Source organism: Marmota monax, unplaced genomic scaffold, assembly GCF_021218885.2.
Source record: "Marmota monax isolate L192 unplaced genomic scaffold, Marmota_monax_Labrador192_F-V1.1 WCK01_AAM20220418_F8-fsc00027, whole genome shotgun sequence".
Classification (NCBI taxonomy): Eukaryota; Metazoa; Chordata; class Mammalia; order Rodentia; family Sciuridae; genus Marmota; species Marmota monax.
Window position 1 is genome coordinate 3731882 of NW_026694617.1, and position 24213 is coordinate 3756094.

The following is a 24213-nucleotide window of genomic DNA, read 5'->3' on the forward strand; positions in this document are numbered from 1 at the left end:
TCGTATAGTAGATCCCAAAATATCTTAGAAAGGAAGAATAAATTTTAGTGTTCTTTAGCACAGCAGGGTGATTACTGCTTAAGACAATTTATTATATATTTCAAAATAGATAGAGGATTTTGAATGTTCCCAGCACAAAGATAAATGTTTGTGGTGATGGAAATGCTAGTCACCTTATTAGATCATTATGCATTACATACATATCACACTGCCACACCGTGCATGGAAATATTATGATTGTATTATCAACTAAAAAGAAAAATTAAAAACACATTGCCTTACACAGTTGTTATGATTTGGATGTGAGGTGTCCCCCAAAAGTTCATGTGTGAGACAGTGCAAGAAGGTTTAGAGGAAAAATGCTTGGATTAAGGCATAACCAAATCAATGAATTGATCTCCTAATGGGATTAACTGAGTGGTAATTGAAGGTGGGTAGGGTATGGGTGGAGGAGGTGGGTCCCTGGGGGACATGCCTTTGGGGTATGTATTTTGTATCTGGAGAGTGGAGTCTCTCTTAGCTGCCCGATAATCATATGTGAGCTTCTTCCCTCTGTCAAACTCTTCTGCCATGATGTTCATTCTCACCCTCAGCCCCAAGGAATGGGACTGGCTGTCTTGTACTGAGAGCTGTGAAACCGTGAGCCACAAAATAAACTTTTCCTCCTCTACAGTTGTTCTAGTTGGGTCGTTTAGTTGCGGCATTAAAAAAGCTGACTAAAACATGGAGGCTGAAATCAAGGGGAGCTGATTTTATTTCCAACACAGTAAACCAGTGCAATAAATTCAAATCTCAATCCCAAGGCCGAAGACTGATTTCCCAGCTCAAGTACAGGGGGAGAAGGAAAGTGGAGAGAAAGTTCTGAGGGCCTGAATAGAATAAAAGGCTGAGTAAGAAAGGATTTGGATTAGATGAGGCACCTCCACATTTTGGAGACTACTCTGCTTTGCTCAGTCTACCAATTTAGATATTAATATTGATCACACCCATAAACAGCCTCATAGATACATCCAGAAATATAAATAATGTTTAAACCAATATCTGGGTACTTCATGGCACAGCCATATTTACACATAAAAGTAACCATCACAGAGATGAAAGTAAATTAAAATCGAGTGCAAGTCAGTGCATACTAATTCAGAACTCCTTGTGCCTGGAACATTTGTTTTTGTCATTTAATTCAGAATATGTGCGTTTTTGTGTACTCTGGGTTATGCAGCCAAGTTTTAAAAATAAATATCCATAAGATATTAGGCTGAAGAGAAGGAAAATAAAAATATCAGTAAGTTTACTTTTCTGTTCTGTTCCTGTCCCCAGGAACATTTATTGATAAGCTTATTTTTCTGTTCTATTCTTTTTCCAAAGCCAAGCAGCTGATGTGATGGAACCAGAATTCCAATTGATTCATCATTCAAAACTGTTTATTGATTTTACCCTGTATTCCAGGTCTTCGTGGTTTGGAGGGTATAGCAGTGTCTAGGAGAGCATCCCTGCTCTGTGGAACTTGTGTTACACTGTATGTAAAGAGTATCAGATATCTTATGTTCAATAATGTACTGTAAGGAATAGTATGGGGAAAGAGGACCTGGTTTGGGGAAGAGTGGTACTTACCATTCAGTACAGAATAACCAAAGAAGGGCTCTTTAATAAAATCATATTTGGAGCAGAGACTTGAATGAAGGAAGTGAGTAACCCAGATACCCAGATACTCTGATACTTGGGAAAATAATATTTCATGGAAGTGACATAGCAAGTACAGATTCCCTTAGCGTAGAGCATGATTTAAATGCTTTAGGTACAAAAAGGAAGCTAATGAGTAAGTGAAAAGAAGTGCTAGAAAATACAGCCAGAGAGGCAGAGAAGAATCAAACCCTAAAAAGAATTTCTAGTAGTTTTTAGCTCTAATAAAATCAAGACTGTTTTAGGAATCTGACAGGTGGGTTTCAAATATGATCTTTGCTTCTCTTTTAACAAAATCAAATTGGCTGGGCAGTTTATTTATTTATTTATCTTGAGAATAGACAGTTGGGGCAAGGGCAAAACCAGAAAGATTATTTAGAAAGGTACTGCAGTAATATAGATTGGAGATGATGGTGGCTTGGATCTAAATGACAGTGGTGCAAGTGGTGTGGTTGGTAATTCAAGAAGGTGAATTCTGGATGTATTTTTAATGTAGAAAAAAGTAGTATTGGCTACAGGATTTTATGTCTTAATCATTACATTGTATTGTATTTGGTGAATATTTTGTGATTGTTTAATATCTCTGTGCAAAGCAGGAGCTGTGTTTGACCAATTACATGAATCATCCAATGTCAAAAACAGTATGATAGAATCTACTTCTCTTGAAGAGAAAGCATGGGGAGACAGAAGTTGTACAGCTGTTATTGGAGCCCTAGAATGTACCATAAGTGTCAGAATTTTATGAGGGGGAAACAGATAATCTCAAAAGAAGAAATGAGTTTATTATCAATATGCATATTCCTGAAACTTTTGATAAACACACCAAAAAAGCACTATTAGTAATACCTCTTATCGTAATTGATCCTTTTACAGTCATAATATTTTAAAACATTACTAACCTTACAATAGTACTTGTGACAATATTTATTTGACTTACAAATTGATTTTGACATTGCCTTTTCAGGTTAAATGTGAAGAGTTTTTCTGTTTTAAAAACATCAGAAACATTAAGTAGTAGAGTAGCTGAAGAACATCTAGAGAATTTCATTAATATGAACATGGTGATTTACAGTGCTTAGACCCTGGTGAAGTTTAAAGTTCCATAGTAGGCTTAGAAAAAGTGGGTAAGCTATTAATATTTTAGCATCTCCATTTCCTGTGGGGATGTGGCTTCCAGTTGTAGAGGAGAATATTATAGTCTTATTTAGTATAAAATTCATATATTGTAGAAGAGTATGTTAGAAGTCCCAGTTGGGTTTTCTCTGAATTTATTATCTTACAAAGTCAAATACAGATGCATCTTTCATAAAAGGAATAAGCTTATTCTAAAGTAATATCTGAGACTCTTCGATCAACTTATTACATTTTGATGACCATTTCAACAGTTGAACAGTAGTAGAATAACTGGAGGAATACAAATGAGATACAAAAGTTATTGATGAACAGCAAAATAATTCAGAACTCAGAGATTCTTAACAATAATTATAAAAGAATAATTAACAAAATAAGAATAAAAATTCTTATTTGGAACCCTCCCCAAATTCTTATTTAGGCCAATTATATTCAGTGGCCTAACATAAAATAGATTGGTTACTGAGGTAAATTTTTTTTTCTAATCGGATTACTCTTAATATCATTTTCTATCTAAGGTATTTCTTTGAACATAGTGACAGAAACAGCCAGAACATAGCGAGTGACCAAGAAGCTTAGCCAAGTCTCAGAGGTATCTATTAGCTTCTTGTGTTTGTTCATATTTAAAGTATAAGACAAACAGCTTTTGTGTTCTAAGGCTTCTCAGTCATAAAACAAACTTTTAACAGGAGAAGCAAGTTAAATATTAAATATTGCATGTGTTGGGAGAAGAGGTTTAATGGAGAGGAGTTGGGTAGGATCATTGGGGCAGGAGTAGTGACAATAGTTGGAAACCTGGCATTTGAGGAAAAGGACAAAGCTTATGATACAAAATTTAAAAATGAGGAGCTTCTTACCGATGGTTTTTCCTAACAGCATTCTTGAGTCCACAAATTCGATGTTACCCTTTACAGTAAGTTTGAGCTTAAGACATTTAAGAAAGATTTCCATCCTTGAATGCATATCTTTTACAATGTGACTCTACATCTTCTCCTGCCAACAGTCTGTTTCTCCATTCCCTTGAATCAGGATGGATGGCCTTGAGAATTAGTTTTGCCAATAGAATATGGCAAAAGTGACCCTAGCTGAGAACGTAGTAAAGTGCATCAACTGAAAAATATAAACACGTTTCTAAAGGGTTTGCTTTCATTCTCAAATGATAGAACCTAGTAAGTTATTGAAGGAAAGTTATCTTGGAGAAGTCAACTTCATAAAATTATCTAAGAAGTTGTTTATCCTTGGATGATTCTGTTAAAAACAAGGTAATATGCTTTATGGGACATTGCACTGACCTAGTTTTTCTAGTCTTTTTTTTTTGTGTGTGTGTGTGTGTGTGTTTTAAAAATATTGAAACAAGTACTTGCTTCACTTTTAATAACTTAAAAATAATTTTGAAAAACTAAAGATCTTATCCTTTCCAGTTTTCCAACTGTTAATTAACATACAAACACACAAAAACCTTTCATATTTTAGTGGTGTTCTTCTCATTTAAAATGAGGTCATGCATCCTTTAAAGATACCCATGACTGTCTTGGTGGTTACAGCCTCACAGGTAAGTGTGTGTAATGGTGTTTTAAAAGATATTCCCAGGCAATTAGCTGAGCACATGAAGAAAGAAATTAAAGAGTGGGTGGAAGAAGAGCTGCATATTTTTGACAATAAAACAATAGAAGATGGTTTTCAATTTGGTTAAAGAAACAAGAAGGTGAATACTGTATAAGATTATTGTCTCTCTTTCGTCTTAAGTAACAGGAGATGGTGTATAATCTATGTGAATCTGTTAGAGAGCAATGAAATTTCCCTTTGTTTGATCTGCAATTGTTGTTGTATGCTATTAGGTAAATTTTGATGCACTTTCAATAAAAAGGACTATTAATGAATTAATGTTTGTAAGTCTCTTTTAGCTCATCAGATGAAAGGTGTTATATAAGTGCAAAATAGTAGTATTGTGGTGGTTTCCATGACAACAGTAACTTTCTCACCTGGCAGGAACCCACTAATAAAATAAGTTGTCTGACTTAAAGTTTCTATTATAACTCTGCTTTTTGCACTTTCTAGTTTAAAGCATTCCAATTTAGTACTTTAATATTGTATGGCATGGTGGTATGAGCCTGCAATCCCAGGGATTTAGGAGGCTGAGGCAGAAGGATTGCAAGTGTGAGACCAGCCTCAGCATTTTAGTGAAGCTCTGAGCAATTTATCAAGACCTTGTCTCAAAATTTAAAAAGGAATGGGCATGTAAGTCAGTGGTAAAGCACCCCTAGTTTCAATCCCTAGTATCAGAAAAAAAAAATGGCATATATATTTTATTTTTATCCACTAATTTGTTCATGTAGGCTTGTTAATTCTTGCTGGTATATTTCATAGTATTCTTATTATATTAAGAAAAAAAACATTAATCTCTAAACTATGAGGATATTGTCACTTTCAAATGATTATTCACCTTCATCCTTTCTCTGTTCTTGGAGTCAAATAGTCCTGGGCCTAAATCTTGCTCTCCTAAAACATGATACAAAGCAAGTTATTTGTCTCTTGATTTGCTTTTTCATCTGCAAAACAGAAATATATTAGAATCTACCCCAAAAGATCATTGTGAGGACTGCATGTGATCATATATGTGAAGTGAGTGGTTAAGTGTGTACTCAAGAAATACTAGCTATTATATAATACATTAATTCTCCCCTCATAAGTGTATCCAGGCCTCTATATCTCTATATCTGATAGAACTTTCATTGTGAAAGAAAGGTTCAGCACCTACATCATCCATTGTGGTGGCCATCAGATAATACATGGTTACTGAGCACTAGAAATATGGCTAATGTGATTCAATAACTGAATTTTAAATTTTATTTAATTTTAATAACTTTATGAAGACTCCCCTGAGACTAGAGACTGCTATTATTGAACAATGCAGATCTAGCACAAATCCTTATTATTTTTTGTCCTGAGAAACTGTTTTGTTAGCATTCCAGCTCAAGTATTGAAGTTCTAATCTCTGATGTTCGTCTGTTGATCAAGCACACTAATCTCTAATCGTAACTGAAGTCTTGCTTCTTTTTTTCCTGCCTTATTTTTTTTCAACTTTGTTTCTATTTCTACACAATATCTCCACTCTGCCAGTTTCCATAATACTTTCATTCAGTTTACTACTCTGCTCATTTTTCACTTTTCAACTAATTCCCTGAATTCTCAGTTAAATTTTCTCTTTTTAACTCTCTCAGGGAAAGAGAGACTTTTTTTCCCCCTTAGACAAACAAGCATTTCTCTCTAGTCTCTGTCTCTTTTAACTGGGTGCAGTGGAGTGTATTGATGGTATGTGACAATGCTGGGCTCCCTAAGCCCTTCCCCTTTTTGAGGAGACCTAGGGTAGAAAATGTGAAGGAACATTCTCAGTATTGGGGGACTCAGTTGGGTCAGGGACTCCTCAGCAACTGAGGGACTTTTCTTCCTCTGCTGCTCTTTCTGTGACTGGCTGTTGGTTCAGGGACTCTAACTCCTTGAAGGCCCTGTGGACCATAAAGTCTACCACCCTATCCCTTTAAACAAGGTCACTGTCATACCAGTAAATGAGTTTGACAAAGTGGTCATTGAGGGCAGTGTCAACCCCCAGAATTGAAGGTGGACGAATGAGAATCACTGTTAAAAGTTGCAGGAGACCTGGTCCTTGGTACATTTCAGATTGTCCTTTAAATTAAGGTGCTGACAAATGCCTGCTTCACTGCCATTTTTTGTATCTTCATATTTGGCAGCTTTCTCCAAATGGCAGGTCAGATCCACAACTGACAACGTTGGGTGAGCACATTGAAGGCTTTGCTATTGGGCATCCCATTCAGCTCAGGGATGACTGTGCCTACAGCCTTGGCGCAGGACTAAGAATAAAGTTATGGGCAGCTGCATGGCTGTTACATCACAGTTTCCAAGAGGGTCCAGCCCAAGATCTTCTAGGAAGTACTAAGATTATGGGCTGTGGTCATGAATTCTTCCATGACACCAAAGTTGTAATGGATGACCTTGGGCAGGGTGGGCTAGCAGGCAAGAGTTGGTGGTGCAGGAGGCATTGCTCATAATCTTGAGGGAATTGTATTTCTCATGGTTTACACCTATCACAAACATCATAGCCTCAGCAGAAGGGACAGAGACAATTACCCTTTTGCCTCCATCCTTTAAGTAAGCCCTGACACCCTCTATGGTAGTCAACACACCAGCGGATTCTACAACATTTTCAGGCACCAGCACCACGCCATTTGATGTTTGTGGAATCTCATGCCTGGAAGATGGAGATAGGCTTTCTTTTCATTAATGACAAGTTTCTCAGCTTTGAGCCATTGCACTTGCCATGGATAATAAACTCATACTGGGACATGTAGACCATGCAGTTGAGTTCAATGAAGAGGTCATTGATGGTGAAAATAACCCTTTGCTCATCAAATCCATTTACTCCATCCTTCATGTTGTGTCTCAGGACATGGCTGGCACTGCATCAGCAGTCTGTTGAATGAGGTGGATCATGGAGGTGGGGTGAGGTGGAGTGGAGCTTCTGAGTATTTTTTTGACCTAATTTTTTCCTAGCCTCTCTGAAACTTTTCTCTGTTGTCATTCCCTTCTTTTTTTAGTTTTTTTCCTCATCAACAATTTGTGTCATTGAATTTTAATTCTAAGCTATTTCTCACTTCTTTCTTAAATTATCAGAGTTTCAGATGAACTGTTTACATTATGCTAGGACTGACCTCACCTTTCATATTCCCCTTAATACCTTTTACTGGGTGCAGTGGACTGTATTGATGGTATGCGACAATGTTGGTCAATCATATATACTCATATATACTCCTTTATTATAGATCACCAGTTATTTCATGTCTTCCTTCCCTTAATGATAATTTTCTTATCTTTATAATGCCTTGCATAATTCCTCAGTCCCATCTTGAAATTAGTTTTCTTTTGGCTTTCTTCACTATCATTCTTAATGTACCATCCTGTGTTGCATCTTGATTCTCTTTAGCTTTGTTGACTCCTTTAGGGTGCCTCCATTTCTTTCTTCTTCAAGTACTGTTCACATGTAATTAATTCTTGCTCCTGAGAAACTCTTCTATAGATTTCTAATTGGTCTCTAGTGTGTCTTTACACACCTCCCTACCCATTTGTGCCCTTCTAAATGAATCCTTGTATAGTCAACTCATAATCATATATGACTGTACAAAAATCTTTAATATTCATCTGTTTCAAAATGTATGGCATGGCCTTAAGCAACACTGGATGTATTATAGCTCTGTCTATTTAGCCTCTTTATTCAGGGTAACCCAGAAGTTCTTAGAATGAATCTAGGGCATTTCAGGAAGTCCTTGGGGCCCTTCAAGGTAGTTGCAAGGTTAAAACTATTTTCATACTTATATTTACTTATTTGCCATTCTCACTTTTTTTCACTCTTTTTCTCTCATGAATATACAATGGAGTCATCCAAAGGCTAAATGATGTTTGATGATGTCATTGTTCTGATGGCAGGTGTACTTGTCTATTCTTGTGATCTGAAATTTTCTCAGTTCAAGTAGAGATATAGATCATCCACAGAAACAGAGGCTTTTTGGGTGAGAGGTTCTTAATAATTTTTAAAAGTAAAGAGCTTGAGAACTTCTGTTGTAATCAAATGTGGCTATCTCATTGTTATTTTGACATCAAAATGCTCTGTTTTCCTGATTTACATCTAGGTAAACATAACACTTTTATGTTTAGGTCAGAGGCTAACTCCTTCATTTAGCCTTTCCTAATCTTTCTCTTCACCCGAAACAGTGTGTAACAATTCTTATTTATCACTACCTTGAACACTTTATCACTGTATTTTTTTTTTTAAAATGATGTTTGCAGTATTAAATTGTTTGGGGGATTTTTAGATTTGCTCCATTCCTTGCATCAGAGCCCACATAATCTTTTGAGGGCCGTGTGATTTTTAATCTTTGTTTTTCCACTGAGCCTCACACGTTTTAGGCACTAATTATGTAGTTAATAGATAAATGTATTTGGTTGTTCAGCTACTAGTTAATTCAACAAACATTTATTTAATTAAGACTGGATGTTTTAAAGACTCTCAAGAAGCTAAATGTAGGGGATGAAAATGTAAACAAATAAGTGTCATAATAATCTTTTAACATGCAGTAAACTGAAGTAGGGTTCATTGGAAGAAAAAAAACTTCTAAGGAAATGGTAGCATCAGAAAATACTGCAGAGAGAAAATTATATTTAAAAGAAAAATTTTGCATGCCCCATTTTTCCACCCAACTAGGAGCTACCTGGATTGTGTACCTCATACACTTACTAAGATTGAAGGACTTATCCTCTCAACCTGTAGAGACATTGGCTTTCTAGATCCAGAGAAAAACAGTCATTACTAACTCTCTTCTTCACTATATTTCTCACATAAAGCTTATGAACAACTTTTTAAAATTCTTGCCAAACTCAAAGAATATTTTCCATTGCTTTCAGTTACTATTCTTCATTAAATTGTGAATATGAAAATGTCTTAAATTTGGAGATTTACTCCTGTATGTACATGGAAATTATTTGTTTTAATTGTTCCAAAATATACACAAAACAAAATATCTCATCTTAGCCGTGTTCAGGTGTGTCATTCTGTGTCATTGAGTACATTTACATTGATGTGCAGTTGCCACCATCCATCTCCAGAAATCTTTTCATCTTGAAAGTTGAAACTGTACTTAGAATCAGTAGCTTCCAATTTCTTCCTCTAGCAAGCCCAGCCCCCACAACTACTAATCTGTATTGTGTCTGCATTTGGCTATTCCATCTATATTTCATACAAGTGGAATTATATAATGTCTCTCCTTTTGTTACTGGTTTACTTTACTACTTAGCTTACTGTATTTAAGGTTCATCCATGGTATAGCATGTATCAGAATCTTTTTTCTTTCTAAGGCTGACTATTACTGCATTGCATTGATATACCACATTTTATTTATATAGTCATCTTTATAAATGAACATGTAGATCTGAATTGCATTTTCTGTAGATGTAATTTGATACCATCTATAATAATAAACAAAATATTGTACATTTAGTCTACTCAAATGACATGGTATTAAAGCCATTAAGGGTATTTGAGTAAGAGTGATGCCTCTCTTATGTAGGGTAATAGTAAAACACATTTATTTGACCGGAATCTAGGCAAATAAAAATTAAGATTCAAAATTTAGTTTGAGTACACAAATGTTTATATTTTGCACACTACTACTCAAGTATCTATGCAAATTCTTTGTTATACTTTCTCTTCAACAGAGATAAAATATCTGTGAGAACATACTGTCTTAAGGAACAACATGGTGGGTCCAAACAGGCAGATCCTTTATACTGGGCTATAATCTAGAGCTGTTGTTTCTAATATTCTTAAACCTGTTGTTTATTTAGTATGTTCTGTTAGTGTCCCTGCTCACTCTGATGATTGCCAAAGTCTGTACTCCTCACAGTGTAAAATGAAAATAAATGACAAACTCTCAGAGCACCTATAGAAGACATTATCTTTATGTCAGTAGGTTACTTGTTCTTACTACTGTGACCCTGTGACATTATTGCCTTAAAAAAAAGAAGCAGAGACATACATAGGATTGCCCAGCATCTATATGTGTCTGTGTGCATGTTTGTGTATGTGTTTGTACTTTCTAGTGTTTGTTTCTGGATTTCTGCAGGTGTAGATTAGTAACACTAACTTATAGGAGATATGAAAAAGTTGAAGTCAAAGTTTGCTTTTTGGAGATATCTGACCAATTAAACATCATGCAATTATTAGTATGTTTATCATACCGTAAAAACAACAGTCATAAAGTTTTATTTTTTGGGGGGGCAGGTATTATTCCACAAATACATTTTATTGTTGTTGTTGTTGTTTCAGTTCAAGAAGTCATGTCGTGTATAACTGGGTATTCTAGGTAAGGAAACAATAGGAATAGACTTTATTCATGAGTTGCTGAGAAGGGACTAATGCAGAACTTGGCCTGACTTTGAGCTTAGGATGCACGTGCAGTGTAGTAGGAGGCCAATAGATAGTTGTAAATACATGTAAATTATTTACAAGTCAGTCATGTTGTTGACAATTTGAATTGGAGTATAAACAAAAAGATTTATCATGAAACTTTCTGTAAGAAGGAAAGTAGTTTGCATTTTTAATTAAAATGGTGAATGAATCCATGAAAGGGATAGTTGAAATCCTTTTCCTTGTTAGTACACATTATGATTGAAGTGAATAGCTTATATTTGATGAATAGAAAACATAATCCTGCTATGCTTGTTTTAAAATTTAATATTATTAAATTATTTTTCTACTCATGTGTATTCTTAAACAAGTTAATATAATTCATTTTAATGTGTTTTAAAAATCTCATTAGTCTTTCTTCTGATAATCTGTACCAATAGGACATGTATTTTAGAACTATGTCCCTCAAGTTAAGGAAGATTTTATCCTTTGGTTCACTGAGAGGTTTTTATAATGAATGGATGTTGGTTTTGTCATATGCTTGCTTTTTATTCATCTGTCTATTTGGACATGGAATTTTTCTTCTTTAATCTGTGGATATGTTGGATTATACTAACTCCTTTTTGAATGCTTAACCAGTCTTAAAAACCTGGGATAAATCCCATCTTGTTGTGGTATATTATATAATTTCCCTACATATGTGGGTGGGCATGTACTTTGTACAAATACATTGCTGGATTATGTTGAGAATTTTTATATTCATGTTCATGAGAGATATTGGTCTATAGATTTTTTTGTGATATCTTTGGTTTTGTTATTAGGGTAGTGTTGGCCTCATAGAATGATTTAAGAAGTATTCTCTCTGCTTATATCCACTAACAGAGATTGTACAGAATTGATATAATCTATTCCTTAAATATTTGGTAGAATTCACCTGCAAGCCAACATGGGGCCTGGTGCTTTCTGTTCTGGTTGTTATTAATTATTAATCCAATTTCTATAGTATACATAGGTCTATTGATATAGTCTACCTTTTCTGTGAGTTTTAGCAGCTTGTCTTTAAGCTTTGGTCCATTACCTCTTGGGTATCAGGATTTTTGGCACAGGGTTTTTAGACCATTGACATATTTGTGGCTATGTGTCTCTCAATTGGTTAGGAAGTCAAGCACCTCCCAAGATCCTAAATTTTTCTTACCTGTTAAAAAGACTTTTTGTAAAGTTGGAGTCTGTTTCAGGTTTCTTCTGGTTTGAAAAGAGGTGACAAAGCATGAAGAAAGTGTCTTTGTAGTTGTTTTCCTACGTGTTAACACTGGACCCTTGCTTCTCTAAGCCAGGTTTACAGATTTGACCACACTGCTGTTTTGCTGAACATGAGACCTTCTTGCCAATGACAATGACAGAGAAAAATGAGAAAACATAGTTCTAGACATGTTTTGAGGATTAAAACTGCTAATATGTGGAAGTTGGTATATTAGTAAAAATAACTGTCAATATTGAAAGGAAGATGAATTTACCTTCTTTCTTATTCAAGGAAGAAGAAAAGGGACGTACAGATACAGAAAGGAATCAGAAAAAAAGAAATATTTGAAGCATTTTAAAATCCGTAACTTTTTTTTAAAGATTTAATTATCTTACTGCGATGAAGCATTTGAATGAGAATCAGACCTCTGTGTCATTCTGTATAATCTGAGTCTATTTAAACCTGCTTTACTTACACTAATAGTAGCCTTTTTGAATTTTTTCTTAATATTTTTTCCTCTAATTCAGTCTCATACTCTAAGTTAAAAAAAAAAAAAAAAAAGGAATAACCAAGGCAGTCTGGGGAGGAATTCCCTTTTATTGGCTCACTGGTGTAGTCCTTGAGCACCCACTGAGCACACACACCTCTGTAGGATGAATTAGAATCAACTCCAGCCTGGGCTTCAACCCAGGGGCTTGTTTTTAACCTATTATGGTTATAGAAGTTTTTACCTTGTACTAAAATTCTTACTATATTTTATTTTGTTGAAAATGTTTTTCCTTCCAGTTTTAAATATTTTGCTGTATTTGTAATGATGTCAAGAGTACTGTTTTATTTATTTATTTTTCTCTTCAGCACATCCTATTGAAAATATTAAACTACACATATGTGTCCTCATAGACATTCATTTGATTTGCTTATGGCAGTTTACATTTACATGGTTACGGGTTATGTGACTTTAATAGTTTTATTTTGAATAAGTGCCATAATCATTTTAATAAAACAGTTCTAATTAACATGAAAACTTTTATTACACTTATATTGTGCTCTGTGAAAAGTGAGATGCATGTATTTGATGAGTTATTTTTTTTTAATTTTTAATTTCACCACAATGGTTTATTTCAAGGGATGTTTTATAAAAATCAGAGAAAAAATTTAAATATACTCAAGTCTTCAGCTACCAGGATATTAGAATCATTCTTTTTGTTGCTTCAAGAGAAATTCTGAAAGGGATTTAGTTGTGATTCAGACAGGTGTGTCACTTTCTCTACCTGCTTCATAAATAATTATCATTTTCACATAGCAAATTGCTTTTATAGTTGGTATCACCATGTGTGCTTACTTTTGCTTTCATGGTATCACATTCTAACTTATAATCTGTCCTTTTCCTTGGGGAACATGATTCACTCAGAAACCTATTTACTACATGCTTACTCTGTCCTTAAGAGCAGTCAACAGGGAGGGTGTCTTTTATCTGTGTATTTCCAGCAGATAGCAAACTTTATACATAGCAGGTGTTCAGTAACTGCAATGATTGAAGGGAAAAGGGCCTTTTATGCCATTTGAAATTAGATTTTAAAGTATTTTTAGCTATTTTGTGTAAATACAATAATGCATTTTTACACAACTTCACCAGGCAGCTGTTACTTTTGCTTTGAGTTAAGTCCAAGAAGGCAGAGTTCTACAAAGAACTGTCCTCACATCGTTCCTTTCTCTAATCGCTGTCTGTTCATTTCTATCTAACCATTATCTTTTAGCCTGTGGATTGATTTTATTTTGATTTTTATACTCTTGGACAGAATATTATCTGTCAGTGAAACATACATATTTAAATATTTCAAAATTAAAATAGAACAATTCAATAAGTGTAAAAAATGACTAAAACAAAAATGGTCCTATTCTTGAATAAGCATGTTTTGAACTGCATCCATAATGCAGCAAACTTAACATTTATTGCAGCTTCATTTTTTTTTTTTAGGTGTACTTCTATTTCAGCTCATTTGTATGAATGTATCTTCTCAGTGGTTTGATGGGGATGTAGTGGTGCCTGAAAACATCATTTTCTTAGAACAGGTGCCACTCACCAGGGGATTGGTCAACCAAACAAGAATAAAGCTTTACCTAGGTGCTATTATATAGAGAAAATACTTACATGATTTACCTAGTGTGGCTAAAAGATAGTGAATTTAAGTAAATTTGTAAAGTAAGTACCTCTACTTAGCAACTCTGAAGTATCTCCTTTTACCTCAGGACTCCACAAAGATGACAGAATAATAATTTTGGAGTCAGACTCAAAGAATAAATCTCATTATGTATTAACTACAATTCCTGTGTATGTTTACATCTTTATATATACTTTTTCCTTTTTTGGTACCAGGAATTGGACTCAGGGGCACTCAACCACTGAGCCACATCCTCAGTCCTATTTTGTATTTTATTTAGAGATAGGGTCTCACTAAGTTGCTTAGTGCCTCACCATTGCTGACGTTGGCTTTAAACTTATGATCCTCCTGCCTCAGCCTCCTGAGCCACTAGGATTACAGGTGTGTGCCACCATGGCCGGCTGTGTTTATATATACTTCGTAGATTTGTACTACATGCAGTTACCACTACAATATGGATCTAGTGTTAACTATCAACTCTGCATTTTTTAGGATAGTTTACATGGAGTTTTTCAAGATTTCAAAACAATATTCTATATTTGAATAAATTCCAAAATGTATAACCTCAAGTAGTGTTATTTGATAATTCAAAATAAATTAATATTATGCCAGATTGATTTAAGGAAATGCAACAGCATTTCTTTCTATACCTTAACTCCTTTGAAAAATTACTAAATTTAATTTTGAACTTGGATTGCCTATGAGTAATATCACTGTAGTGATTCATATCTACTGTCTTCTCTACCTAAAATTTTATTCTTAAATTCCTATGCCTGTTCAGTTTTATGTTTACTAATCAACAGCTTAAAACATTAATTCATTATATGAGTGCCTACTGTGTGCCATGCCAAAGTCTGTGTTTGGAGGTCTCAGAAGTACATTAAACAGACAAGCATCCTTGCTGTTGCCAAGTTGATGTTGCTGTAATCAGAGCTGAGATTACCCAGTCAGCACTCTGGGTCTCTGTTGGAACTTCCACAGCATTTAGGCTTTGCAAATTTTAGCTATTTTCTCTCTTGATGTTTGCAACATCTATATAAATGGTAATAAATAATGTTCCTCTCATACAAATGTATGGGCTATAGAATGCCCCTGAGCCCTTAATGAATTTTGGTAGGAATGGAGTAATTTATGGACCATCTCTCTTCTTAGAAAACATTCTACAGACTCAGAAACCTAGGAGTATTTTGTTGATTCCAATACTGTACATCACCATTGACAGCAACCATGACCAGACTTGTGTGTTTGTTGACTTCCTAGGGCTCAGTTGTTTCTTTTCTGTTCTTTGAAATGTATTTATAGTAACAACCTTCATGTCCAACAGCAATTATCTAACTTTCTTTAATTTGGCTGTTGTTAACTCGCTAGTTTTGAGATAATAAATGATTTCTAGTTCTCACCATTACCTCAAAAGACGTTTGCAGTTCAATATGAAAATCATATTTAAAATGTTACTGTAATTTTTATTTTGACCATCAGTTACACTTGGTTTATGTAACTACGTACTTTACTTTTTTGTACTCCAAATTTTTAGTATTCTTCAAAATCATGCACTTTACTTGATACTTATCATGCTATTTTGTAATAGAATTAAAAAGATATTTGTTTTATCTTTGAGCTTTATGGAATGTAATTTTTTATTTTGCTTAGAAAACAATTAAATGATAATATTTCATTTAGAATGTCTTCATTTTGTTAATTAGAAGACAAGAGGATAAAAAAAAATTAACAAAGAGTTCCAAGTAACACTTTAGAAAACTAAAGCTGTTTCCTCCTATCAGTGAGTTCCTGAGGAGAGGGGGGAATGAAAACTAAATTCCCTAGTAACTGCATTTTATCTAACACAGTTTTTTAAAGGATACTGGTCAGAGCTCCAGGAAATATCTGAGTAACATTGCCCTGCTCCCTACCATAGCAAATTGTAAATAATTTTTTTTTATACAATTTAAAAGTTTAGAAGAAATTAGAAGTCTGTTTCTTCTGGAAGCATAGAAAAGGCAGAAAATAATTTTGGAAGAACTATTATTATAGGTAAATTGAAGAATAGGGCCCGTTTATTTGCAAAAAAAAAATATCATTAAGAGCAATGTGGACATGATAAAGAATGCTGAAGTATATGAAGGACAGGAATTTGAATTACCTTAGTGTTTCTAAGTTACCTTAATAATGATGTTTGAGTTACCTTAATACTGGTAACTTAACTGAAATAATGGTTTCAAATGATGCTGTACAGAATACCCAAGGCTTTTAGGAATACTAATGGTACCTGGGGGAGTGAGTAATGTTGGCATTGAGTTTTCAGGGTTCTGATTCATCCAGATACTTCATGTTTAATTGGCTCCTTACTAAGGTTTCATTGAAAGACATCTTTAGTTTAAAAGCATTTGAAAATATTTTTTAAATGAATAAAATGTCTAAGTGATCAAAAAGTATGACACGTAATATCACTCATCTCTTTCAGTGCCTATGTCAGGCTTGGCTAACTGAACACAGGATTTTTTCCTTATGTGGACTCAGACTTAGGCTCCAGACAGCTTTCAATCAATCAGACTTGGTGGTTAGTTAAATCCATTTACTAGCTTTGCATTACTATATTCTAGAATTTTATTGGACCTTCAGAACACATAACACATTTTAGTCTAAGAAAGGCATAAGCTAAATAATTCAGTCTAAAAAAGGAAAAGATTAGAAAAAGTCAGCACTTATTCAGGAAATTGGTCTTGGAAATACAAATTCAGATCATTGAAAAGGATTCCTACTGATTTGTTAATTGTAGACCTCATGAAGTAGAGGCAGTTGAAATCAGTCATGTTTTCTGTTAGGGATTTGAGACATAAATAACTTTATTCTATAACTCATAAAATTAAGCCATCAAAATGTTTAAACCTGTCAATTCATGTAAAACCTTCATCTCTTTGAAATACATCTTATCCTGTCTTCATGTTCCTTGGTTTATACCAAAGAATGGAATTGCATTTGTTTAAATTAAAATGCCTCAAAAGTATATTCATAAACATATTTTAAGATTTGCAAAGTAATGAATGCATTAATAGTTCTTATTTAGGATGAACATGATTTCTATACTGCAGAGTCATTTCACAAATTGCAACATAAATTCAGAGTTAATTTTCAAAGGAATCACAATTATTTGTCTCTGTTAACAGAGCTATTCTAATGTGATGCTGGCGCTGAATTTACCTAGGACTCCATTTCAAGGTTGACTTGAAAGTCTTGTGGAAGTTCTGGAAGAAATACGTAAGTGTTCTTTTGGTAATAATGTTCTGCTGATTGTGCTTATTTTTATTTTTCTAGAGTTTATTATGTTCTTTAATATTTTGGTTAAGTACTTTTGCCCAAATATTAAAAATGTTTCTGTAGACTGCAGAGACATGTCAAGTATGGCAATAGAAGTATATTTATCACTGTTATTGGACTTCCCATTCCAGTCGGTGCTTCTCTCTTTGCGTATTAAATTTGGCTTCACTTTTTACAGTTTAGCATACATTTATGTGAGATATGAAATTTTGAAATATTGAAGAAAACGAGGCAAGAAAGACTGTTGGAGTATTTTGTTAACATTGTGCTGAAATTTTGTTACACTCTTCTTCAATAATATTGTTTCTAAATTCAATTGATATTGAGGGTTTTAAGATTTAGAAGTATTGAGAAAAAAGGAGGAAACATTTAATAGCTACCATTTTTTTTCTTCAAGGCTTGAATTTACTTTTAAACTTTTGCAACTCAAGAAGTCATTTGTTTAGAAAGTATTTATTTACTTTTTAATATTGCACATCTTTATGTCTTGTGGTAGTTTTCCTTGATACTTACCATGTCAACATACAAAAGATTCTCAATGAAAATTGTTTTCTCAGTTTCACTATAATGATATTATTTCACTCTAATGATATTATTCAAGCAGTGCATCACAGCTTGCCAAATATATATTAAAAGAATTATAATTAAGAAAGACACCTAAAATAAATTTTATGTAGTAATGTTACATTTCAAAGCTTCCAATAATTTCATTGTTTCTTTTGAAGCTTTAACCAGAAAGTGCAGATGCCCTGGCAGTGCCCTGACATTTTCAGAATTTTTTTTTTATCAAGGGTCACCATGATATTAAGACAGGACTTGGCATCCTCATTTTCTGCCTAAATGGCTTTATGAATTTTTAGAGTTTTTTTCAAGAGTCTCTATAACTTCCTGAAGAGATTTTGTCAATTGCTTTAGTTACAATCAAATACTTCTCAGGTATTTTACCTATGAATTTTGTAGTTCTTTTCATTATTCTACCAACTTTATAATTTTCGAGGTACAAAAATAAAATTATTTCATATTGATCTAGCATTGAAAATTTTTAAAGCATGTTGGCAACTTCTGACTTCGTTTATCTCTCTAGTTAACCTTATGGTATGAGTAAGGTTGATGTTGCTATTCTTTGTTTGGTTATGTGGAGAAAATTAAAAGACAAAGAATTACAGTGATTTAGAAAAATAATATAACTTGTCATAATTTTATGGTTAATAGTAAACAATGAGATATTATTAAAACACAGTTTCTAAAACCCAATCTTACTTTCTTTTTTCTTTTTTTAAGGAGGGAAATATTCTTATTGTTACTATAGATAATGATTATAATGATGTCCTCCATATTTGTAAGACTGTTTGACATTTAGGTTGTAATTTTATGAGGGAAGGAATATTTATTTGCCTGAAAGTAGAGGGATATAGGTAGGAATTACCTGACAATGAACATCATGGAGCCATGAAAAAAATACTATTTTTAAAGAGAATCTTCTTCCCAGAATGGAACTTAATTGCATTTGAAGGTAGTTCAAAACTGCTTCTGGAACTTGCTAATTAGAGAGTTATGCTAGTTATGTGCTTATAGTGGCAGGGTTTTTTTTTTTTTTGTTTTGTTTTTTTTTTACATTTTTAAATGAGTGCTAACCCCAAATTGGTGTAAATAATGCATATGCATAATGCCTAAGTTTTATTGAAATGGAAAAGTGCATTCTGTAAAAGCATTTATTCTTGGAAGCTTATAGGATTATAAAGCTTTGAACTGGATGTATTATGATAAGAATAGAGTGATGGAGAGGTAGATTTTGAGTTCAGAGTGATGTGAGTTTGCATCATTACAATCATTTGCTAGCTTTCTATTGACTTTGGTTAATTTTCTTAAGTCTGTGCATCTCAGTCTTCATACAGCAAAAGGGAAAGATATGCCCATTTATTGGGTTATTGTAAAAATTTAGCAGTTGATACCTAGCTTCTTCCCTGTCCACCTATATTACCTTCTCTTTGGAAAAACAAAAACAAAAAGTTGAAAAACGTTGAAATGAATCTTTGTTTGCATCTTCCTATTGTATTCTCAAACAAATTGTTTAATTTGATCCTGATTTTATTTCTTAAGTAGTTTAAATAATCTTTCCTGGTTTATATTTCTAAAGTGAACACTTGTGTATGTGGGTAAATGAGTTTTTGTGTGTGTGTGCATGTTTGCTTAAAGATATTCAGTTATTTTCAGAGTGTCCAATTCAAGAGCATAAAATCTAGACAAAATATCAGTTTTGATTATTTCAATACATATCAAATTTTTTTCATGTATTTATAGAAAATTGCTACGAGTCTTATAGTTATTAAAGATTATGCATCATTTGTGAAAAATACTTGCTCTTTTTTCAAATTGTTAAAAGTAAATGAAGTATGCAGGATACTGGTTTGTCTGAAGAAAGGCTGAATCAGTAATCGATATGTATAGGAGATTGATATTCCTTGGCAAAAAGAAGCACAGTAAGCAATAATGCCAATAGAGAGGCTGGAGAGTGTAGCTGATGATAGTGCAAACTTGGAAATCAGATCACTGGATTTGAATGAAGATTCGAACACAACCCACCATTGTAAAACCTTGTAGAAGTCATACAAGCTCTCTAACTCTTAATTTCTTAATGTAGAGAACACATATAACAATACTGGTTTTAGAGATTATTTATGGAGGGCATTGTGAACATTAAAAGAAGTTGCTATTTTATTTTTTATTATATGCATTTCTAAGATTGAATGTGTTTTGGGGTCACTTTGCAAATGTCTTGCATAGTTATTCTAACCTGTCAACCACAGATCTTAAAAGAACTATTCAAATGAGTTAATTATGTGTCTTAGATAGTTCTGGGTGCTGTAGCAAAGTATTGCAGACTATATGTTTTAAGAACAATAGAAATATTTGTCTCATAATAATAAAGAATGTAAGTCCAAGATCATGGTGTCAACCCACATGGTCCAGTATCAGGTAAGGGTCCTTTTCCAGGTTGCAACATTTTTGTTTGTGTTCTCACTGCTCACATGGCGGAAAGAGAAAGAACTCTCTTGGATCTCTTCCATAGGGCACTAATCTCTTATATGAGGAATCCACACTCATGACCTAATCATCAGGATCGAAATGCTACTATTATAATGGAGGGTTAGGATTTTAACACGAATTTTGAGGCAACACACTTAGTCTATTAAGTAATATGTTCTTTGTGTTTAGGTTAGATTGCATATTAATTTTCTATTGTTATATGACAAATTGCCACATAGTTGTCAATATGCATTTATTTTCTTATGGTTTCTTCTGATCCGGAGTCTAGGTGTGACTTAGGTCAGGGTCTTTATAGGCTACAGTCAAAATGTCTGCCAGGCTGCATTTTCATTTGAAACTCAGAGTCATCTTCTAAGCTTACTGGATTTGGCTGAATTCAGATGATACAGTTGCAGGACTGAGCTCCTCAGTTCCTAAAGGCCACTCAGTTGTCCTATCCATGTGCATTCTCCATCCACAGTTCACAGCATTGAGGCTTGCGTTTTTAAAGCCAGCAGGAGAATGTCTACTACATGCTAGCAATATGGAATCATATATATGAATATGTACATATATACATGTTATTTGTGTAGGTATGTATATTAAATAATCTTTGGGAGGTGTCGCCCATTACCTTTGCTATATTCTGTTGATTGACAAGAAGTCACAGGTCCTACTTACACTTAAGTAGAGAGAATTATACAAGGCATGAACAAGGGGCCACTCTAAGGTCTATCTGCCTTAGCATATATTAACCTTCTCTGTTTAAAGTTCATGTAAATATCATGGGCTGGGGATATAACTCAGTAGTAGAGCACTTTCCTAGAAGATCCTAGGTTCAATTCATCATCACAGCAAAAAATAAATAATTCCTTAAAATTCATGTAATCTGTTATTTTAATTTGTATAACTATTATATTTAATAAGATATAATATTGTATTCTCAGATGGTTATGCTCATAGTATAGCTCTCAACACGCCATTCTACCCTGTCTAAAATTCATCCATTATTTTGAGCTGGCTAAACCACCAGGCTAAATACACCTGAGTCTGGTATTATCCCCTCCAAAATCTGACAAAACCAATACCCAACCTTTTCTCCTTATGACGTTCATGTGTAGACCTTGAATTGTATGCCTTACACTTGCCCGCAGCTTTGTCAATGAATATTCTGTTGTTTTCTTTCCCTTTTCCAATCTTTTAAAAGCATATTCAAATTTCTTCCTCTTGCGTTACACTGTTCTTTATTTCTTCCCTCCTATCTTGCTAGCCCAAGACTTTGACTGCTTAGTATCCTATCACATCATTTCCTATCCAGGGTTCCAGTTAAATGATCATTTTTCTCATTCCACCTGCCACTGGTAGAGATCAGGGAATGTAGGTTACTTGTCACCTGCAACCTGTGTATAATAATCTTAGTAAGTATTCACTGCATATATAAAATATCTTTTTGTTTAGAATTTTGGTCCCTCAGCCAGTATTCAGTTGGAGAACACATATTTCAAAGGAATTCTTCAAAAGTTTTCTCCTCAGACATTAAGTCACTAATCTTTAAATTACTTGTTATTCAGCAATCCTTAAATTACTTTCATGATTTCATTACAACTTATACATTTGGGACTGATGGCATAAAGTACATGAATCACTGATGTCCAAGGGTTGGGCTGTGGTAGGCAGCCTCTATGAGGGTCACTGATGTTTCCTGTCTCCTCATTTTCTCATCATGTGTTTTCCTTCCATATATTTACCAGAGTTGGTCTGTGTGGCCAACAAAATATGACATAACTGATGTTATGTTGCTTTTCTGACTGATTATACAAGATCTCAAGACATCTGTTCGGCACGTTCTTTCCTTCTGGTTTTTCATATATGTCGGTCTGCTCCATGGCCTGCTCTGGGGGAGGGAGCTGCCATGGAGAGATCTTCATAGTAAGAAACTAAACCCTGAGGGCAGCCACCAGGGAGGAATTAGCAAACAACTAACCACTTCCTGAAGGACACTCAGCCTCAACCACTGAGCTAAACTACTCCAGGATTTCTGACAAAACATGTTGAGTAACTATGTGAGATCTTAACTGTTTTCTGTTCTAAACTACTAGGTTTGGGAGTAGCTTGTTTTACAGCAATAGATAATTAATATATTATGAAATATCTCATGCCTAAAATTATTTCCACAAATTTCAGCATGGCCCTTGTTTTGCAAAGAATACAGGGGTAAATACACCAAATATATGTTCTCTTAGGCAAATGTAAATGACAGATAAGGATTAGGTACATGTATTTATAAGACAGTAAGCCGAGTGTGAATAAAATTGGAAATGTTTACATTTCACCTGGGATACTTATTTTGTAACCTAGAGAGGACTCTTAATATCTTGCCCATGGACCATATCAGTATGGAGAGTTATGCTGACTCAGGACTAAGTAGACCTGGATGTAGATCTGGTACACATTCTCTTGTGGAAGAGTGTGTGGAATAGTTAACACACTCTTCCTTTCACAGGGTCTGGCCTTGTAGAATAGATTCTATTAGTTTTCTTTTAGTTTCCTTCATTGTCCTTTATGGAATTTAAATAAGAGTTATACCTATAGATATATGTATACATATTTGGGATGCTATATTTTGAAGTGTTAATTACAAAAATAATACATTTTGTCTCCAGAAATGTAAGTTCAGAAGTATGATTCATTAAGTAATAGAAAAACATTTTTTTTTCTATAAATTCACATTAAACCATCATTCCAAATTTTACTGTTGTTGATATGATAATAGTGTCTGGGCAAAAACACTGGATTCTATGAAAAAAGAGAAAGAAAATGGAACCTTGTTCACATAAAGATTAGAGTTTACATTTATAGTTTTAAATTTGAACCTTGGAGCTATCCACTAGTAAAATTTTTGATACCATTATACAAAATAGCAAAATATGGATTTTAACTGGCCTGCTTTTCAATTCAACTGAACATTAAGTACCTTTTTAATGGTCTTATTTGCTGGGAAGAGGACCATTACAATAATCTGCCTTTTACAGCCCATATCAAATATAGAACCAGCATCACTTATTACAAAGTTTGTGCTTTGGGAGACATTTTCACGGCATCTAACAGTTCTTCCCCACATTTCTTGGAATTAGTCTTTAATGATATCATTTTCCAAAATGAGTTGTTGCTCAAACTTACTGATTGTTTTATGGTTAAAATTTCATCCAGCAGCTATATTTAAAATGTCAGATAAATTTGTAAGGAAAGGTGCATTGAAACTACTGTTACATTAGTAATTGTATGAAAATGCTATAGAAGAGGCGCCATGCAGCTTGGATGTTTTTAGTCCCCCCATATGATTCCAAGGGGTGAATATGAAACCTCATTTTTAACTGTTGGCAATTCAAGGTTTTACTATTGTCTGCTGGAGAACAGAGGACTATTACTGTCAGTGTCATGTAAAATAAAGTTAGAGTCTGAAGCCTCCTTTTAGCTGTCAGCATTATTAAGGAGCTCTTCATGTGTTGAACCTGGCACCTGGTATTGTATAAGCAACGCATGTGAGAGCCTGGGGAGAGCTTTTTTCCTCTTCAGTGTGGCTTTATTAGGTCTGGCTCACATTTTCACTGTGGCTGTGCCTTATTCCAACTTTCTAGCTTAAACTCACAGCACAGTAGGTCTAATATAGATTGACGCCTTTG

At 34.1% G+C, this 24213-nt stretch overlaps 1 protein-coding gene and 1 pseudogene across 12 annotated transcripts in view; one reads left to right on the forward strand and one right to left on the reverse strand.

The window, feature by feature from the left end:
- Positions 1 to 24213, forward strand: part of Foxp2 (forkhead box P2) — a 547259-nt gene that overhangs the window by 153688 nt on the left and 369358 nt on the right. For all 12 annotated transcript variants that reach the window (XM_058572107.1, XM_058572115.1, XM_058572108.1 and 9 more), the window contains one exon: positions 17353 to 17443. The gene's annotated coding sequence lies outside the window, so the exon portion shown is untranslated. The remainder of the gene's footprint in view (positions 1 to 17352; positions 17444 to 24213) is intronic.
- LOC124077886 (glyceraldehyde-3-phosphate dehydrogenase-like) lies at positions 6350 to 7261 on the reverse strand (annotated as a pseudogene).